Raw genomic sequence first — 17,483 nt, 5'->3', positions numbered from 1 at the left:
CCTGCTTAACGAGCTCTCTCTCACTCTGCCAAGGTTAAACCTAAAAATGTTAGATTGTAGTAAGATTAACTTTTTCAAAAGTACAATAAGACAGATTTGACAGGGTTTTGCCACAGATTAATTAGTATATGCCAACTAAGTAGAGCATTGTGATTGGCACAAAGGTTTTTCAGATCTGGGCAGTTGGAGTCAGTTGATGACTTCAAAATCATCCTTTCTGACTGGATAATTAAAGCTCTCAGCATCTATCGGTCTGTAGTTAATTTCCCCACCTTTTAACTAACGTTTAACTAACCTAATCTCATTTAATGTCTCTGTTTATAGTCTGTATAGTTTATCTCCCCACGAATACACTCAAAGTAGTCTTAAAATAAAACCCACAAAACAGTTCAAGATTTAATACTTTTTATTTGCTCATTTAATGCCAGTTGCCCTGTTTTTCTGTATGTCACTCATTCGCTTATACTTGGGCAAAAAGGACCAATTTGTACACTAGTATAGTGTATTTTTTCCCTCTATCTCTCTATGTCTGTCACACACACAGAGACCAACACACAGACATGTATATGCTCATTATTGCTGTTCAAACTGATGGTCAAATTTCCAAGCACCACCTGAACGCCTCATCTGTTTTTAACCTATCACTGGACCAACTGTCGTCATTCCGCTTTGCTCTCTGCTGTGGTAAGTACAATACACTCAGTACTGCAGTGTTTTATTTTTATGATGGAAAAAATACATGTTTGACATTTAAACTCACATATCAAGTCCAACAGAGTTAAAAACAATTCAAAGAAGAAAGAAAGAAAAAAAATAACCTTCGCTATCATTTATATACGTTTATTACGTTTTGCTGTTAGCAGCAGTGCTAATGCTAGCTTCAATGCTAATGCTAGCAACAATGCTAACGCTAGCTATAGTGCTAACACTAGCCTTAGCAGTTGTTAACTGACAAAACTAATATTCCTGTGATATTTCTTGCCGGTCAGTGAGACAAAAGTAAGAAATTAGCTTTATTATTGCCATTGTGGCTCAGTTTTAACAGTAAGAGTGCTAGCGCTAGCGCTAGCTGCAATGCTAACACTAACTGAAGTGCTAATGCTAGCCGGAATGCTAGCGCTAGCAGCAATGCTAAGGCTAGTAACAGTCTAACAGTAGCCTTACATAAGTGGCAATACTTCAGTTAACTAGTTTGAATTGTAAAATGACTGCTGTATCAGTTGGTGTGCTATATTACTCTATAATTACCCTGCTGACTAGAAGTTCAGTGTATCATGTCGTGTGGGCTTTGTATTTCTGTTAGTCTGATAACACTGTACAGACAACTAACGTATTATTTCTCGTTTCTTTCAGGAACCTGACTGACACTGTGCTTTGCCTGGTAGGTGTGCACATACTGTAAGAGAAGTAGACCAAAATAAAAAAATAATATGACTAATATAAGCTGTAAAGTGATGGGTTCAAACTTTGTGCTAGACCTTTTAAACACAATTTTATAATAAATACACATAAGTGCAGCTTAACAATTGGGCTAAAATATTTTTTTCGTACATTTTTGTAGTCACACTACATGTGATTAATTAATGATTCACTCAATCATATTTGTATTTAAAAATATTATTGCTGAATTTAATTAAATATTTATTCTTTTAAAAAGTGCCCAATTATGCAACTTTTTGCACATGGCAGCCGACAACAGTTTAGCTTGAATATTTGTTTTGTCCTTTTGCAGTAGTCACATTTAGTTCATACAATTACCATGTGATATAATTTTAATAAAATTATTTTTTTTTCTTGTTTTTTGTTCAGAGTGTGTAGAAGAAGAAGAACAAGGACCAGATCTCCAGTCTTCTCTCTCACATCCCAACCCCCCAACCCCTCTATCCTCTGTCCTGCTCCACCTATTGTCTCTGCCTTCTTTCCATCTGTATTTCACTCTGTGGTTTGTGAGAAATTTTGCCAAACCAACAATCCTTTTGCGGTTTGATTTAAAGCCGTGTCTCTCCTGCTCTGTCTGTTCTCTCTGCTAAATTTTCTCTCTACCTGTTTTTCACTCTTGGCTTGCTGCTGAAAAACGCACAAGCCAATAAAACAATAAAGAGTGCATATTTTGCCTCAACCTATGAACAAACTGAACAAACAAAGAAAAATCTGCGGTTTGATTTAAAGCCGTGTCTCTCCTGCTCTGCCTGTTCTCTCTTCTAAATTTTCTCTCTACCTGTTTTTCACTCTTGGCTTGCTGCTGAAAAACGCCAAGCCATTAAAGCAATAAAGAGTGCATATATTGCCTCTACCTGAGAACAAACTGAACAAACAAAGAAAACTAATTCACGGTTTGATTGTGATTTCCCAGCCGTGTCTCTCCTGCTCTGCCTGTTCTCTCTTCTAAATTTTCTCTCTACCTGTTTTTCACTCTTGGCTTGCTGCTGAAAAATGCCAAGCCAATAAAGAGAGTGCATAATATTCTCTCAACTGAAGAACAAACTGTCAAACGAAAGACAACTGTTTAAGACAAATAAAAACTGAAATATAAAAACAAAGACAACATCTCCTGGTGTGTGCCACTCTTATCTTGTGAACATATTTTCTAAAGACTAAGAAACACTTGCAGGTGTGTGAAAATGCCAAGGAAGCAGAAAAAGTCACAAGCTGCAAAACAACGCTGGAAGAAGTTTCATGAGTTTCACAGTGTACCAATATGTGAACAAGCTGAGTTTGATTTTCCTCAGAGCTCTGCAGAAGACAGTGTGTCTACAAAGACCAATTCTGACAGTGTCAAACAGGCAGGTCAACATGTTCCTGCACATGTACAACAGGTATCTTATGCTGATGCTGTAAAGAGTGGACTGCAGCATAAAGTTAATGAACAACATGAGGTGTCAAGTGCCCCACAGGTGGGTTATGCTGACTTTTTGAAAAGAGGCTGTCACAGTGATGTGGCAGGACCATCTCATGCAGAAAGAGTGAACCTTGAAAACCAGCCCTCTATTACACTTGTCTGTGCATCTCACAGCCAGGCACATCCTAAATATGGAGACTCCAGAAACAAGCAGTGCACATGCAACTCACTCACATTTCTTGCATTCCTTCATGAGAATGAAAACATGACTACAGCTGACCTTAATCTGGTCTTGGATAAAGGTGATGTGATGTACAAAGAGGCCAAGAAAAGATTTCCTAAAAATATTCATTTGGCAACCGATGAGCTGCCAGACAAAGTTGATGCTCGCTGGTCTATGTATGATGTCGACATGACACAGCCTTCCCGGTATGGGACATTTGAAGAACCTCCAGAGGAGGCAGTAGATACCTTTCTCAGCTTAGAAGCAGGACTGAGCTGCCTGTTGTCAGATGTGCAGTATGCCTTATTGATTATGAGTGGATTGTGTATCGCAGTGTTCAGATCCACATCAGGCAAATATGGTTTCTTTGATCCACACTCCAGAACACCCAGTGGTCTTCCTCTATTACTACAGTCACGTAATCGTGGTACAGCAGTGATGCTGAAATTCACACTCCTCAGTGACATGATTAAGAGGATCCAAGATTCTTATGAAATGATGGAGATATCACCCTCTTGTAACTATGAACTGAAGCCTGTGCAGTTCTACAGTATGAGCACAGTCAACCTGAGTGATACTATCACAGACACAGTCTGCAGACCAACAGCTGCCACTGCTGTGGCACCTACTCACTCTGATACAACTGTTGATGAAGCAAACTCCTCTTCTCCAAGGAGAAACACAATGACTGATCTGACTGAGAACATCTTTTGTCAAATGTCCATTTGTACGCCACCGGTGAAACAAAAAGAAGTTCACGTGACTCAGTTCACATCATATGAAGATCAGAATGAACCTCCTAATATACCAACTGAAGAACTATGCAGTGAATTAAGTTTCCTTCCATCAAGGGATGCTTTTTTATGTCAATCAAATGCTGCAATAACAAATGTTGCTTCCTGTGATCTTTCTGATATAGTTTTACAAAAACTGAAAAAAGTTAATAAACAACAAAGGCACAAAATGAAAAGAAGATTAATGGCATCAGAGAAACCCAGAAATCAGAGAAAAGAAAACCAAAAAAGGAAAGAACGACAAAAGTATGCTTCAAACAAAGAGTACAAAGAAAAGAAAAAGTCTTGCACAAGCGAGGCATATAAAAACAATCCTGAAGTCAGACAGAAAAAACAACAGTATATGAAAAGACGTTATTGTGAGAATGATGAATTGAGACAGAAACAACAGAGATATATTAGAAGACGTTACTGTGAAAATGATGAATTCAGAAAGAAACAAAAACAATATGTTAAAAAACGTTTTTCTGAGAATGCTACAGTTAGAAAGAAACAACAACAATATATTAAAAGACGCTACTGTGAGAACGATGAATTCAGAAAGAAACAACAACAATATATTAAAAGACGCTACTGTGAGAACGATGAATTCAGAAAGAAACAACAACAATATATTAAAAGACGCTACTGTGAGAACGATGAATTCAGAAAGAAACAACAACAATATATTAAAAGACGCTACTGTGAGAACGATGAATTCAGAAAGAAACAACAACAATATATTAAAAGACGCTACTGTGAGAACGATGAATTCAGAAAGAAACAACAACAATATATTAAAAGACGCTACTGTGAGAACGATGAATTCAGAAAGAAACAACAACAATATATTAAAAGACGCTACTGTGACAATGCTGAATTTAGACAAAAACAAAAAAACTATATAACTAAAAGGTATCAAGAAAACCCTGAATTCAGAGAGAGACAGAGATCTCGAGTGACTCAGCGTTATGCACGTGATAACGCATTCAGAGTAAGACACAGACAACTAATGAAAAAACTAATGCGAGACAGGTATCAAAGTAATCTTGCATTCAGGATTATGCACAACATGAGATGTGCAATGAAAATAAAAAGGAAATACAGATGGGTGAACAGACAAACCCAAGAGAGTGACAACAGTGTGATCAATGAGGCCATATCTGTGTTCAAATCACAAATCAAAGTTGGACCATCATACCCATGTACTGTATGTTTCAAGGCTTCATTTCCAAACCAAGTACGACCCTGCAGAAGGTCAAATTATGTCAAAAACCCACATGTGGTTGCAACATGTTTGACAGGAAAGTATGTTCATGTTTGTGATGAAAACTGCAGAAATGAGCAGTGCAATGTGCCCGATGAGAGAAAGAGAGAGTGGATTTGTCACACCTGCCACGATCATCTTAAAAATGGATCCATGCCAGCACTTGCTGTTGCCAATAAACTGAATCTTGCTGATATTCCAGCTGAATTGTCTGATCTCAACATACTGGAGAGACATCTCATAGCCAAGTGCATACCATTTGCCAAGATCATTCCTCTTCCCAAAGGCAGACAAAGAGCAATTAGAGGAAATGTGGTCTGTGTCCCATCAGAGGTACAGGAAACTGTTGAAGCACTACCTCGATTGAGAATTAATTCTCAGGTGATGAGAATAAAATTGAAGAGACGCTTGTCTTACAAAGGTCATCAGCTGTTTCAGACTGTAAGCTGGTCTAAACTTGTGCAAGCACTGCATAAACTCAAGCAGATTCATCCACAGTATAAGGATGTGAGCATCAGAGATGATCCTGAGCTGTGTGACCCAACACTTCCTGATGAAGATGAGGAGGAGGAGGATGATGAAAACATGAATGAGGACGATTATGATGAGGCTGATTTAATGGAAATTGACAGCTGTGAGAAAAATGCACTGAGTGAAGCACAAAATAAAAATGAACAGGATATTGACATGTTACCCTGTGATGGTGAACAATCACATGAACAGATGAGAGATGATTCAGAGCAAGCGGATGGACTGACTAATGGTGGTTTTTCACTCGAGTCCTGTTTGCAGCCCCCTGATGTGGCTGAGGAGATATTATGTTTCAGTGAAGGAATCTACTCTGTTGCTCCTGCAGAGAGAAACAATCCAATAAGTTTTTTCAAAACACCTAAACTGGAGGCCATGGCCTTCCCTGTGCAGTTTCCTACAGGCCAAAACACACTTGATGAAAGAAGGCTGATCAAAGTATCCCCCAGTGGGTATTTCAAATCAAGACTTTTCTGCATTGATGATCGTTTTGCCAAAGACACAAACTATTTGTTCTTTGCACAGTTTGTGACTGAAATACACTTGGCTACTTCCAGCATGACAATACAGTTAAGGAAGGCAAAGCCTCTGACCAGAGATGGTAGAAAAATAACCTCAGGCATGTTACAAGATAAACATGAGGTGGAGAAACTGGTGCGAAATAAAGATGCAGTGAGATTCATGCAGCCTCTGAGAGGAACCCCAGCCTATTGGGAGAAAACAACAAGAGATCTTTTTGCCATGATCAGACAGTTGGGAACTCCCACGTTCTTTTGCACATTTTCAGCTGCTGAAATGCGCTGGCCTGAAGTGATCGAGGCAATAACAAGGCAGCAAGGTGAACAAGTGAATTTTGAAGGACTCGACTGGTCGGCAAAGTGTGACATCCTGAGAAGCAATCCTGTCACAACAATGCGCATGTTTGACAAGAGAGTTGAAGCATTATTCAGAGATTTACTCTTATCTCCCGCAGAGCCACTTGGCAAAGTCATTGACTACTTTTACAGAGTTGAGTTTCAGCACAGAGGAAGCCCACACATACACTGCCTCCTGTGGGTAGAAGGTGCTCCTGTGTTTGAGGAGGATGATGAGCAAACTGTTGTTGATTTTATAAACAAATACATCACAGCTCAGCTGCCTGATCCACATAAACAACCTGAACTGTACAAAAAAGTAACAGAAGTGCAAAAACACAGTAAGAACCACACAAAGACGTGCTTTAGGAGTTTAAGCTCCGGGTGCCGTTTTGGTTTTCCCAAACCACCCTGCAATGAGACAATGATCACAAGACCCAGTGAGGATGATGCACTGGAAGTAGAAACGGCAAAGAACAAGCTCAGACCACTGAACCAGCTGCTAAATGAACCTGAAACTGCTTCCATGAGTTTAGAGCAGCTCTTGGAAAGATGCAAGTTGACACATGCAGAATATGAGAGATACCTGAATAAAATGAACATGAGGAGTACGATCATACTAAAGCGTGATCCAAAAGACTCTTGGATAAACGGCTATAATCCACATCTGCTTGAAGCCTGGAACAGTAATATCGACATAAGCTTTGTTTTAGATGCTTTTGGTGCTGCAAATTATTTAATGAAATATATATCAAAAAAAGAGGGCGGGCTATCTGAGTACCTGAAAACTGTCATTGAGAACTCCCATAAGGACAGTGTAAATGAGTGCGATGAAATGAGAGCCGTCATGCAGGCATATTCAAAGAAGCGAGAGATCAGTGCACAGGAGTGTGTTGCTCGTGCATGTGGTCTTCACATGAAGCAATGCTCACGTGCTGTAATATTCATTCCAACTGATGATAATCCTGTGAAAATGAGTCGTCCCCTGTCAGTTCTGGACAACACAACACCTGAGTCTTCCAATGTTTGGATGACATCTTTGAATGACAAATACAAAGCCAGACCTGAAACACCAGAGTATGAGGAGATGTGCATGGCAGACTTTGCTGCTACTTGCAGGATTGTCTATGGCCAACAGAAAAAAGGTAAAGATGTTTTGCCCCTTCTCAATGAGATGGGGTTTGTGCAAAGGCGCAAAAACAATAAGCCTGCTATCATCAGATTTCACCGCTGCTCACAAGAAAAACATCCAGAGCAATATTACGGAAGACTGCTTAAACTGTACCTTCCTCATCGTTCAGACCACGAACTGAAAACACCATCGTTGCCAACCTATCAGGCTTTCTATGGTGCTGGCTGTGTACAGCTACCAGGTACTGACCATCTTGAGTACGTGCAACACATTGTCAAAAGAAACAGAGAAAAATATGAGAAAAACAGTGAGGAGATCGAGAGCGCTGTTGAGGAATATGAGCAGAACAGAGGTGTGACTGACGAATGGTGTAATCTGGCACCTGAATCAGATCTCGTAAGGTTGCCACTTGTCGAACAAGAAAGAGAGCGAGACAATGAAAATGAACAGGAAGATGTGCCCGACTACAGCCGTCAGGCTGATGCTTCAACAGAAGTCAGAGCCATCAGGGAACCCCCTGCTATTGATCCCACATTGTTACGTCAGATGTTTCAAAATCTGAATAAGAAGCAAGCCTGCATATTTTATGCAGTTAGAGACTGGTGCATTAAAAGAGTCTGTGCTCTAAATCCAGAGCAGTTTTTCTTTTATATTAATGGTGGTGCTGGAACAGGAAAATCACATCTAATCAAATGCATCTACTCAGAAGCATCTAAGATACTGAGCAAAGTGCCCAGATATGCAGACGACGTTGACATATCAAAACCCACCGTCCTGTTAACTGCTTTCACTGGGACTGCAGCTTTTAACATTTCTGGAACAACACTGCATTCTCTTCTCAAGCTGCCTAGAAGCTTAAAACCTCCCATTCAGGGACTTGGCAATCAGCTGGATGAAGTCAGATCAGAACTTTTGAATGCTGAAATAATCGTCATTGACGAAGTGTCTATGGTGTCAAGACATCTGTTTGCATATGTAGATGCAAGACTCAAACAGATCAAAGGGACTCGGAGACCCTTTGGAGGCATGTCAGTCATTGCTGTCGGAGACTTCTATCAGCTACCCCCAGTGCGACAGTCTAAACCTCTCTGTGTGCACGACCCGTCTGAGATCGACCTGTGGCGGGAGCATTTTCAGATGATCACTCTGACTGAGATTATGCGTCAGAAAGATGATGTTGTCTTTGCTGAGATGCTGAACAGAATTCGTGTAAAAGGAAAGTTGGATGAGCTTTGCGAAGCAGATAGAAATTTGTTGTTACAGGCCATAACTGAACCAGCCCATTGTCCGACTGATGTATTGCACATTTTTGCAACTAATAAAGAAGTGGATGCACACAACTCTTCAACACTGGCTCTGCTCCACACTCATATCATTGACATCCATGCAGATGATTATAGAAAAGATCCTAGAACTGGCAGAATGGCACTTCAAGACAGACCATTGAAAGGAGGTAAAAACGAGTTACCAGACACACTGAAAGTTGCAGAAGGAGCTCGTGTCATGCTCACCAGAAACATTGACATACAAAATGGTTTGGTTAATGGAGCTTTTGGAATACTACTTAGAGTAGTTTACTCTGAAAATGACCAACACATCATCAAGCTTGGACTTAAAATGGATAATGAGACATCTGGAAAGAATAACCGCACACCAGCAGACGATATGGTGTACATTGAGAGAGCAGAGGAGAATCTGAAGCAGAAAGGAGTGGTACGAAGACAGTTCCCAGTGAAGCTGGCCTTTGCATGTACAATACATAAGGTACAGGGTATGACAACTACATCAGCTGTTGTCTCTCTTAAGAGCATTTTTGAGCCCGGCATGGCCTACGTAGCTGTCAGTAGAGTGACGTCTCTCAGTGGACTGTATCTTCTTGATATGGAGGAGAAAAAAATATTCACCAACCCAGAAATCACTGCAGCGCTTGAGAACATGAGACAAGCCAACCTTGATGACATGATGCCTCTTCTACACGTGAGGCAAACACTGAGCAGGTCAGAGGTTTTCACCATTGTTCATCATAATACAGAGGGACTGCCAGCTCACATTAATGACATCAAAAGTCACCATGAATTGTGTCTAGCAGATGTTTTGTGCCTAACAGAAACACACCTGCGGGGCTCTTTTGTCGCAGAGAGTCTCCACTTGGAAAATTACAATTTGTTCAAACGCAACAGACACCTGTCCTACACAAACTTTCCCCAGATGGCAAACAGAAGTGGTGGTGGAGTTGCTGTTTATGTGAAAAGTGACATTCAAGTGCATGAAAAACAGTACATCCATAATGTAACTGACCTTGAATTTCTGGCTTTAAAGGTTGAAGCACCAGTCAGTGCTCTGATTGCAGTTGTATACAGACCTCCAGACTACACTCTGAGGCCATTCCTGAAAAACCTGGTAAGCCTATTAGACTCATTGGAGATCATGGACTGTCATCCCATCATAGTTTGTGGTGATTTTAATGAGAATGTTTTATCCAGTGCAAACAAACCAATCATGGAGTTGTTTGAGTCTAGGGGATACGCACAGGTCATCACTGCCCCTACCACAGAGAAGAACACACTGCTTGACCTAATTTTCATTTCTCAGCCAGATCGATGTCTCCATTTTGGAGTCATGAAGACATACCATAGTTACCATGACCCAGTATACTGTGTATTGTCCTGTGATGATTCATGATCTAGATCTTTGAATACAGTAAGTAATTTCTATATTGTTGAATGACTTAAGAAAGTAGAGCGATATTTAAAAGTTGACGCTCTGCATTGCAGTATAATGGTTGAATTGTTTACATAAAATACAATTACATGAATTAAGTAATGATATCAGTAAAAGATGACAATTTTATTTATCACAGAAAATCTAAAATTCACTAACAGTAACCTATAAATGTCAGAAAAATCAAATATAGCAGTTTAAAATGAATAGTGTAGGCATATCCTCTCTGCAGCCAGGCTTCAACATCCTGCCAGGCTGCCCCAGTCTCACCGTGGCTGGGAGGGAGGGAGGGTGGACCAGAGGATTGCCTACACAACACATAAATGTTCAACAGCTTCTTCATTGTTTCTGAGAGAACAATAATGACTAAAGGTTGCTTTTTAAAAAAACAAACAAACAAACAAACAAACAAACCTAATTACAGCAATAATGACAGTTAAGCCACTTTATGTGTGCCTCTATTTTGAAATACTATTTACAAAAATGTTATTATTTTGGTTTGTTATAAACTTTAAACTTTTTCAAAAGTATACGATTATATTTTTGGACAAATCTTTCGATGAAACATACATTTTTATGAGCTTTTATCATGTTTCGGCCAGTGCAATCATCAGGGTGGGTCTGGGTTGATAACTGCACATTTCTGGCCAGAAATGTTTCAGCAGTGTTACATAAGTAGTACATATGTAACACTTGCTTTCTGTTACCAGCTGATACCCTACATTTGTATAGACATTGGATGGTGTGAGGTTGGGGAGTTGAGTGGGGGGGGGGGGTTTACGGTGGGAGCTGAGGGGGGGGGTGTTAGGTTTCCTTTTTTCTTTTTCTTTTTTAAGAGAGACACAGTCCTCCTGTGTCTTCTCCAAGCTTCACATGTAAGATCCAACAGTGTGAAGCACATAGCAGCTAGAAACTGTAATGCCACAGATCAGAGAGGCTTCATCATCACCATCTTCATCGCCGTACGATCAGAGCGTGAGACTTCACATCTGGAGCACAGGAGACATTCTGTGATAAGTCCTCCTTCTAGCTTGTCCCACAAGCAGTCGGTGAGATTTACTCACAACAAAAAGGGTTAATGACATAATTTCCATGAAAACATGTATTCATTCTTTGTAAAGTGTTTAAATTGTGTTTTCACTTGACCTTAGGAGTGTTAGAGTGTATTGTAATGTCTGTACTCAGGTGTTTCCCTCTGTGATCCATCCCCATCACAGCTGAGACACTCAGGACTGAACAGACTGCACAGTTTCTGTGACCGAGCCTCCAAAACACCTTCTTTGAAACCACTCATGATAGAAGGGCTTCATATTTGCAGCAGCACTACTACAGGTATTCAGTTTATTACAGGATGTGTTTGTTTCTTAGGACCAGCTCTGAGTGCACACTACCTAACATATACACCTTTCTGTTCATTACAAACCAACTACTCTGGATCATATGGCCAGTTGGCAGGAATGTTGCTGCAGGAAAACATCCCTGGAGATCACCATCATTGTCAGACTGACTGTGCCTCCTCTGTGCAGTGTCAAGATCCTCTCTAAATGAGTGTGTAAGTTAACATTTTCATTATTTTATTCCCTTTGACAAGACAAGTATCACTGATATTTACATTTACAACTACATATTCCTGTTTTCTGCTCTTCTTTTAAAGTCCTCAGCTATCCTGCTTCTGTGCTGCTTGCCACACATCAAACACTGGCCGGATGACAGAGAGGATCCACTCTGAAGTCACTGGACATGATGAGGATCATATGGGACTTCATAGTTTCACAGAAACATTGTGCTCTGTGATTACAGGTTTTAAATGGACATAATGACTGCCTCTCTCTGATCAACAGGCTAAAGGATTGTTTTCATTGTTAGTGCTCTGTACAATGTATGCTTATTTAGTATTTCATCACAGAGCAACCCTTTATTTATTTAACATTTTTTTATTTTGTTTTAATGTTGAATTAACTGTAGGGATTTTTTTAAGTGGGCACTTGGGATGTCATATGACCAGAAATGTGGTAACTGGAATTCAACAGTATGGAAGAAAAAATCTGCTGAGAACGAAACACATACAAAAACCCCCAAGAAAATTCAAATTCATTCCATGTAATCCAATCTAAAACATTTTAAACTGCTGAACAGCAACACAAACAGTGTTAAAAAACAGTGTTAACAGAATGATTATGATGATTTTGTACCAAAGTTTCAGGTCACATGGCACACCTAGTGTGTAGTGTGGGGTATCAGCTGGTAAGTATAGGTTTTTTCATATTTGTGTCCTTAGAGTTTAGATAGATAAAGCCTTGTGTATAATAATTAGTCATAACCACAACTCAAAGTCAGGGACTAACTAAATTTGGGACTTTGTGTCTGAGCCCAGGTTAAAACAATGTGTAAAAAAGCATTTAGTGGCATGGCTGAACAATGCTGTATTGATACTTATTTATCCATGTTCACAAAAAGGACTAATGTGTTTATTTGATTATTTGCATGTGTTAAACTGTGTCACCACCTTAGGCTTTCATTTGAGTTTACTCACAAATCTCTATACAGTTCTCTTTTACCACTGTGTGGACTCTGTTTACATTAAAACATAAAAAAGAATGAGTAATAAAAAGATGTGTAGACAGATCAGAAGATTAAGTAGACCGATAGAAACAGCTGTTCAGCCATGTTCTAAGAAACCAACACAATTTAAAGGTTCAGGATTGTGGTTTTAAAAGTTGAATTTTCATGTATTTCATATGTTGCTCATTATTTTTTATTTAGTTATTTAATTTAGTTATTTTTCTTTATTCTACCAGTCCTTTTCAGAAAGAAGCTGTAAAATATGACTTAAGATTTTTATGTTATTTTCTATGACATACAAAACAAATTGATGTATGTAATACTATTAAACATGATATACACATGTGTATATGTCTGAAAAACATCATGCTGTATATTAAAGTTTGTATTTTCTGCAGAATGTTTGTTCATCTTTTAAGTTCATTTCAATTAGAAGAATATGAACTTTTAATATTCATTCAGAGGTTTTCTGACTCTAAATTTTCTTTTGTCATTACTCATCTTTTTATTATTTACATTTTAAACATGCTTAGCTTTTTCCAACTTCTTCTGTGTGAACATCAGCTTTCAAAAGTTCTGCACTTTTATTTTCAGGTTAAAAATTCTGTATTTTCCAGCTCATTCAGATTTTTAACTTAACATTCAGCAATTAATTCATTTCAGTGCATACATTCAGATTCAAGCATTCACACTGCAGTTTCTTCAGAAAATGCACTTTCTAGTTAGTGTGAATGCTTGAAAAGCATTCACAGTATTGTTATTCTAATCTTTATTATTATTATATTTTATCTATTCCGTACGTTTTTTGTACTCCTACTCCTTCAAAACCGTTCAACTTAGAAAAACCATTCAAACACCATTAGATTCCTATTCTTTTGGACATGACTGCTTCTACTTTTCTCATTTTTAACATTTATATTTTTAATTTTATTCAACTTTATTCAACAAAAATTTCCCATGTATTTCAATGGGGAGACCCTTCAAATTCTCATTCAACTTACTCATTTTTAAACTCTTACTACTTCCACATACGTTGACATAGAGCCACCATTCAAACTTTAAAACGAAGACAAGACATTCAACTATTCAACTTGTATTTATCTTTTCAATATCTATTATACTTTTTCTTCAGTTCCAGTTTAAGTTTCATGATGTTTTTTCACCCATTTCAGAGTTTATAATGGGTGTGTATGGGACGGAATGTTGGGGCTAGAGTGAGAGAGCTCAACTGCTAGAGTGAGAGGAGCAAAAAAATTAATCTTAAAATCTTTTTTAAAACTGCTGCTGTGTCCGCAGCGTTTGCTCTACAGGTATGATTTTACCCTCAAAACGTAGCCATGGCTGTCCTCTTTCATCCAATGTGTTTACTATTGTACTAGGTGTTATGGTTCTTTCATAAATGTCACCAATGCACAGCCTCCTCCCTCCAACTCTTCCATAGACTCTAATGTTAAAATGGCTCAGAAGGTTCGTTTGAAAATCAGAAGAGCATGGTGTCTTTACACTGTCACCACGTCCATATAATAAACTCCACAGGCATGAAAACTGAGAATTCAGTAGACTAGAAGCTGCTGTCGCTCACGGTGAAAGAATTTTGTCAATACGACTTTTACTTTTCATTTGGGAACGATTTGTTTCGGCCTGACTTTTCTGTTCATTTTAAGCAGCAAAAGTGAGGCGCATGTCTGTGTACGTGTGTATGGAGCCATTGGGTGCGGTCACTATAGCAACCAGGCTCACACCTGCCTGCTTAACGAGCTCTGCCTGCCACTGTGCCAAAATTCATCTTAAGCACTTCTCTTTCAACTGCTGCTGTGTCCACAGTGTTACAGCCATCATTTTACCCTCAAATTGTCGCCATTATTGTTCTCTTTCCAACATCTTGTCTTTCAAAGCTCAGAGATGTAAACTTTTTAAACTGTGTGGGTCCAAGTGGAGGGATCACATTTTCTTCATTCAGTGATTCAAAGAACATGACCTTTTAATATTCTTTCAGATGTTTTCTGACTCTAAATGTTCTTTTCTCATTTCTTAGGGTTTTCTAATTTACAATTAAAACATTTTCAGCTTTTTTCCAACTTCTTCTGCGTAACCTTCAGCTTTTAGCAGTTCAGCACTTTTGTTTTCAGGTTAAATTCGGGTTGTTTTTTTTTTATCTCATTCAAGATTTTTAACTTAAATTCAGTAATTAATTCATTTCAGTGCATACATTCAGATTCAAGCATTCACACTGCAGTTTCTTCAGAAAATGCACTTTCTAGTTCTATTTTATTATTATCTATTCCGTACGTTTTTTGAAAGCCTACTCCTTCAAAACCGTTCAACTTAGAAAAACCATTCAAACATCGTTAGATTCCTATTATTTTGGACAACATTGCTTCTATTTTTCTCATTTTTAACATTTATATTTTTAATTTTATTCAACTTTATTCAACAAAAATTTCCCATGTATTTCAATGGGGAGACCCTTCAAATTCTCATTCAACTTACTCATTTTTAAACTCTTACTACTTCAACATACGTTCACATAGAGCCACCATTCAAACTTTAAAACGAAGACAAGACATTCAACTATTCAACTTGTATTTATCTTTTCAATATCTATTATACTTTTTCTTCAGTTCCAGTTTAAGTTTCATGATGTTTTTTCACCCGTTTCAGAGTTTATAATGGGTGTGTATGGGACGGAATGTTGGGGCTAGAGTGAGGCAGCTCAACTGCTAGAGTGAGAGGAGCAAAAAAATTAATCTTAAAATCTTTTTTAAAACTGCTGCTGTGTCCGCAGCGTTTGCTCTACAGGTATGATTTTACCCTCAAAACGTAGCCATGGCTGTCCTCTTTCATCCAATGTGTTTACTATTGTACTAGGTGTTATGGTTCTTTCATAAATGTCACCAATGCACAGCCTCCTCCCTCCAACTCTTCCATAGACTCTAATGTTAAAATGGCTCAGAAGGTTCGTTTGAAAATCAGAAGAGCATGGTGTCTTTCCACTGTCACCACGTCCATATAATAAACTCCACAGGCATGAAAACTGAGAATTCAGTAGACTAGAAGCTGCTGTCGCTCACGGTGAAAGAATTTTGTCAATACGACTTTTACTTTTCATTTGGGAACGATTTGTTTCGGCCTGACTTTTCTGTTCATTTTAAGCAGCAAAAGTGAGGCGCATGTCTGTGTACGTGTGTATGGAGCCATTGGGTGCGGTCACTATAGCAACCAGGCTCACACCTGCCTGCTTAACGAGCTCTGCCTGCCACTGTACCAAGATTCATCTTAAACACTTCTCTTTCAACTGCTGCTGTGTCCACAGTGTTACAGCCATCATTTTACCCTCAAATTGTCGCCATTATTGTTCTCTTTCCAACACCGTATCTTTCAAAGCTCAGGCATTTAAACTTTTTAAACTGTGTGGATCAAAGTGGAGGGATCACATTTGAGTCATTCAGTGATTCAAAGAATATGACCTTTTAATATTCATTCAGATGTTTTCTGACTCTAAATGTTCTTTTCTCATTTCTTAGGGTTTTCTAATTTACATTTAAAACATTTTCAGTTTTTTTCCAACTCCTTCTTCTGTGTAACCTTCAGCTTTTAGCAGTTCAGCACCTTTGTTTTCAGGTTAAATTCGTTTTTTTTTTTTGTTTTTTTTTAATCTCATTCAATATTTTTAACTCAAAATTCAGCAATTAATTCATTTCAGTGCATACATTCAGATTCAAGCATTCACACTGCAGTTTCTTCAGAAAATGCACTTTCTAGTTTCCAGAAAGTATTGTTGACACAAACATATTTCTTCACTCCCTTTACAGAAGGGACAAAGCTAGAGCATAAAAATAAAACTCCACATACGACATAAACTTTACAAAATCAAAATAAGTAATACGTCACCATACTCAGTTTCATTATTTTTATTTTGTTGTATGACTGAGATTCAGTTGTTAGTATTTTTGCCACAGCTGCCAGAACAGTCAAATCTCAAACTATTCCTCACTCCAGAGACAATATCTTTGTTACACACAAATGAAATTACAGTACTTAGCTAACAAGTTGCTGAGGGGTCTTGTTATAGTTGGTGTACCTATTGTAAACTACCTCAAAAATTATTCATATTTTTTAATTAATTAATTAATTACATTCATTTGTTTAAAAAAAACACAAAATATCTTTATTATTAATTTATTTTTTTGTTTTTATTCAATTTCACCAATTGTGAATAGCGGTTCTAAGGACTGGGCATTGTAGATCAAGGATTCATTTTACATCGTGGGCCACATACAGGCCAGTAAAACTAAAACTGGAGAAAAAGTTCTGGTAGTTCAAAAAGTTTTCGTTAATTTACAGAAATCTACAGAATTGTCCAGTGAGCTGATTTGGATTCTTTACCAGGCCAGTTTTTGTCTCTGGGTGTTATGTTTGACACTCCTATTGTAGATACATAAATAAATCCATCTGTCTGGATAATATGATTTTGATTGCAATTTATCTGTATTGTAGTGGTGAAATTCACTTGGGAGTTCTCTCTCTCCTGTTTTATTTTCATGATTTAAACCAGGTGCTAGTGACCTTACACTGGCTTAACCA

The 17,483-nt window shown here is 38.2% G+C and overlaps 1 protein-coding gene and 2 long non-coding RNA genes across 6 annotated transcripts in view; 2 read left to right on the top strand and 1 right to left on the bottom strand.

The window, feature by feature from the left end:
- The window catches only part of nphp4 (nephronophthisis 4), a 249,304-nt gene that overhangs the window by 157,041 nt on the left and 74,780 nt on the right, over positions 1 to 17,483 (bottom strand). The gene's annotated exons all lie outside the window — the stretch shown is intronic.
- On the top strand, positions 1,071 to 2,451 carry LOC143414456 (uncharacterized). The gene is made up of 2 exons (XR_013095075.1): positions 1,071 to 1,381; positions 1,810 to 2,451. It is a non-coding gene; the product is annotated as an uncharacterized LOC143414456 (long non-coding RNA).
- LOC112434361 (uncharacterized) lies at positions 11,142 to 12,050 on the top strand. The gene is made up of 3 exons (XR_013095074.1): positions 11,142 to 11,669; positions 11,786 to 11,889; positions 11,992 to 12,050. It is a non-coding gene; the product is annotated as an uncharacterized LOC112434361 (long non-coding RNA).

Source organism: Maylandia zebra, linkage group LG20 (genome assembly GCF_041146795.1).
Source record: "Maylandia zebra isolate NMK-2024a linkage group LG20, Mzebra_GT3a, whole genome shotgun sequence".
In the NCBI taxonomy this organism is placed as follows: Eukaryota; Metazoa; Chordata; class Actinopteri; order Cichliformes; family Cichlidae; genus Maylandia; species Maylandia zebra.
The sequence above is the reverse complement of the archived record's forward strand: the minus strand, read 5'-3'. Positions and strand labels throughout refer to the sequence as shown.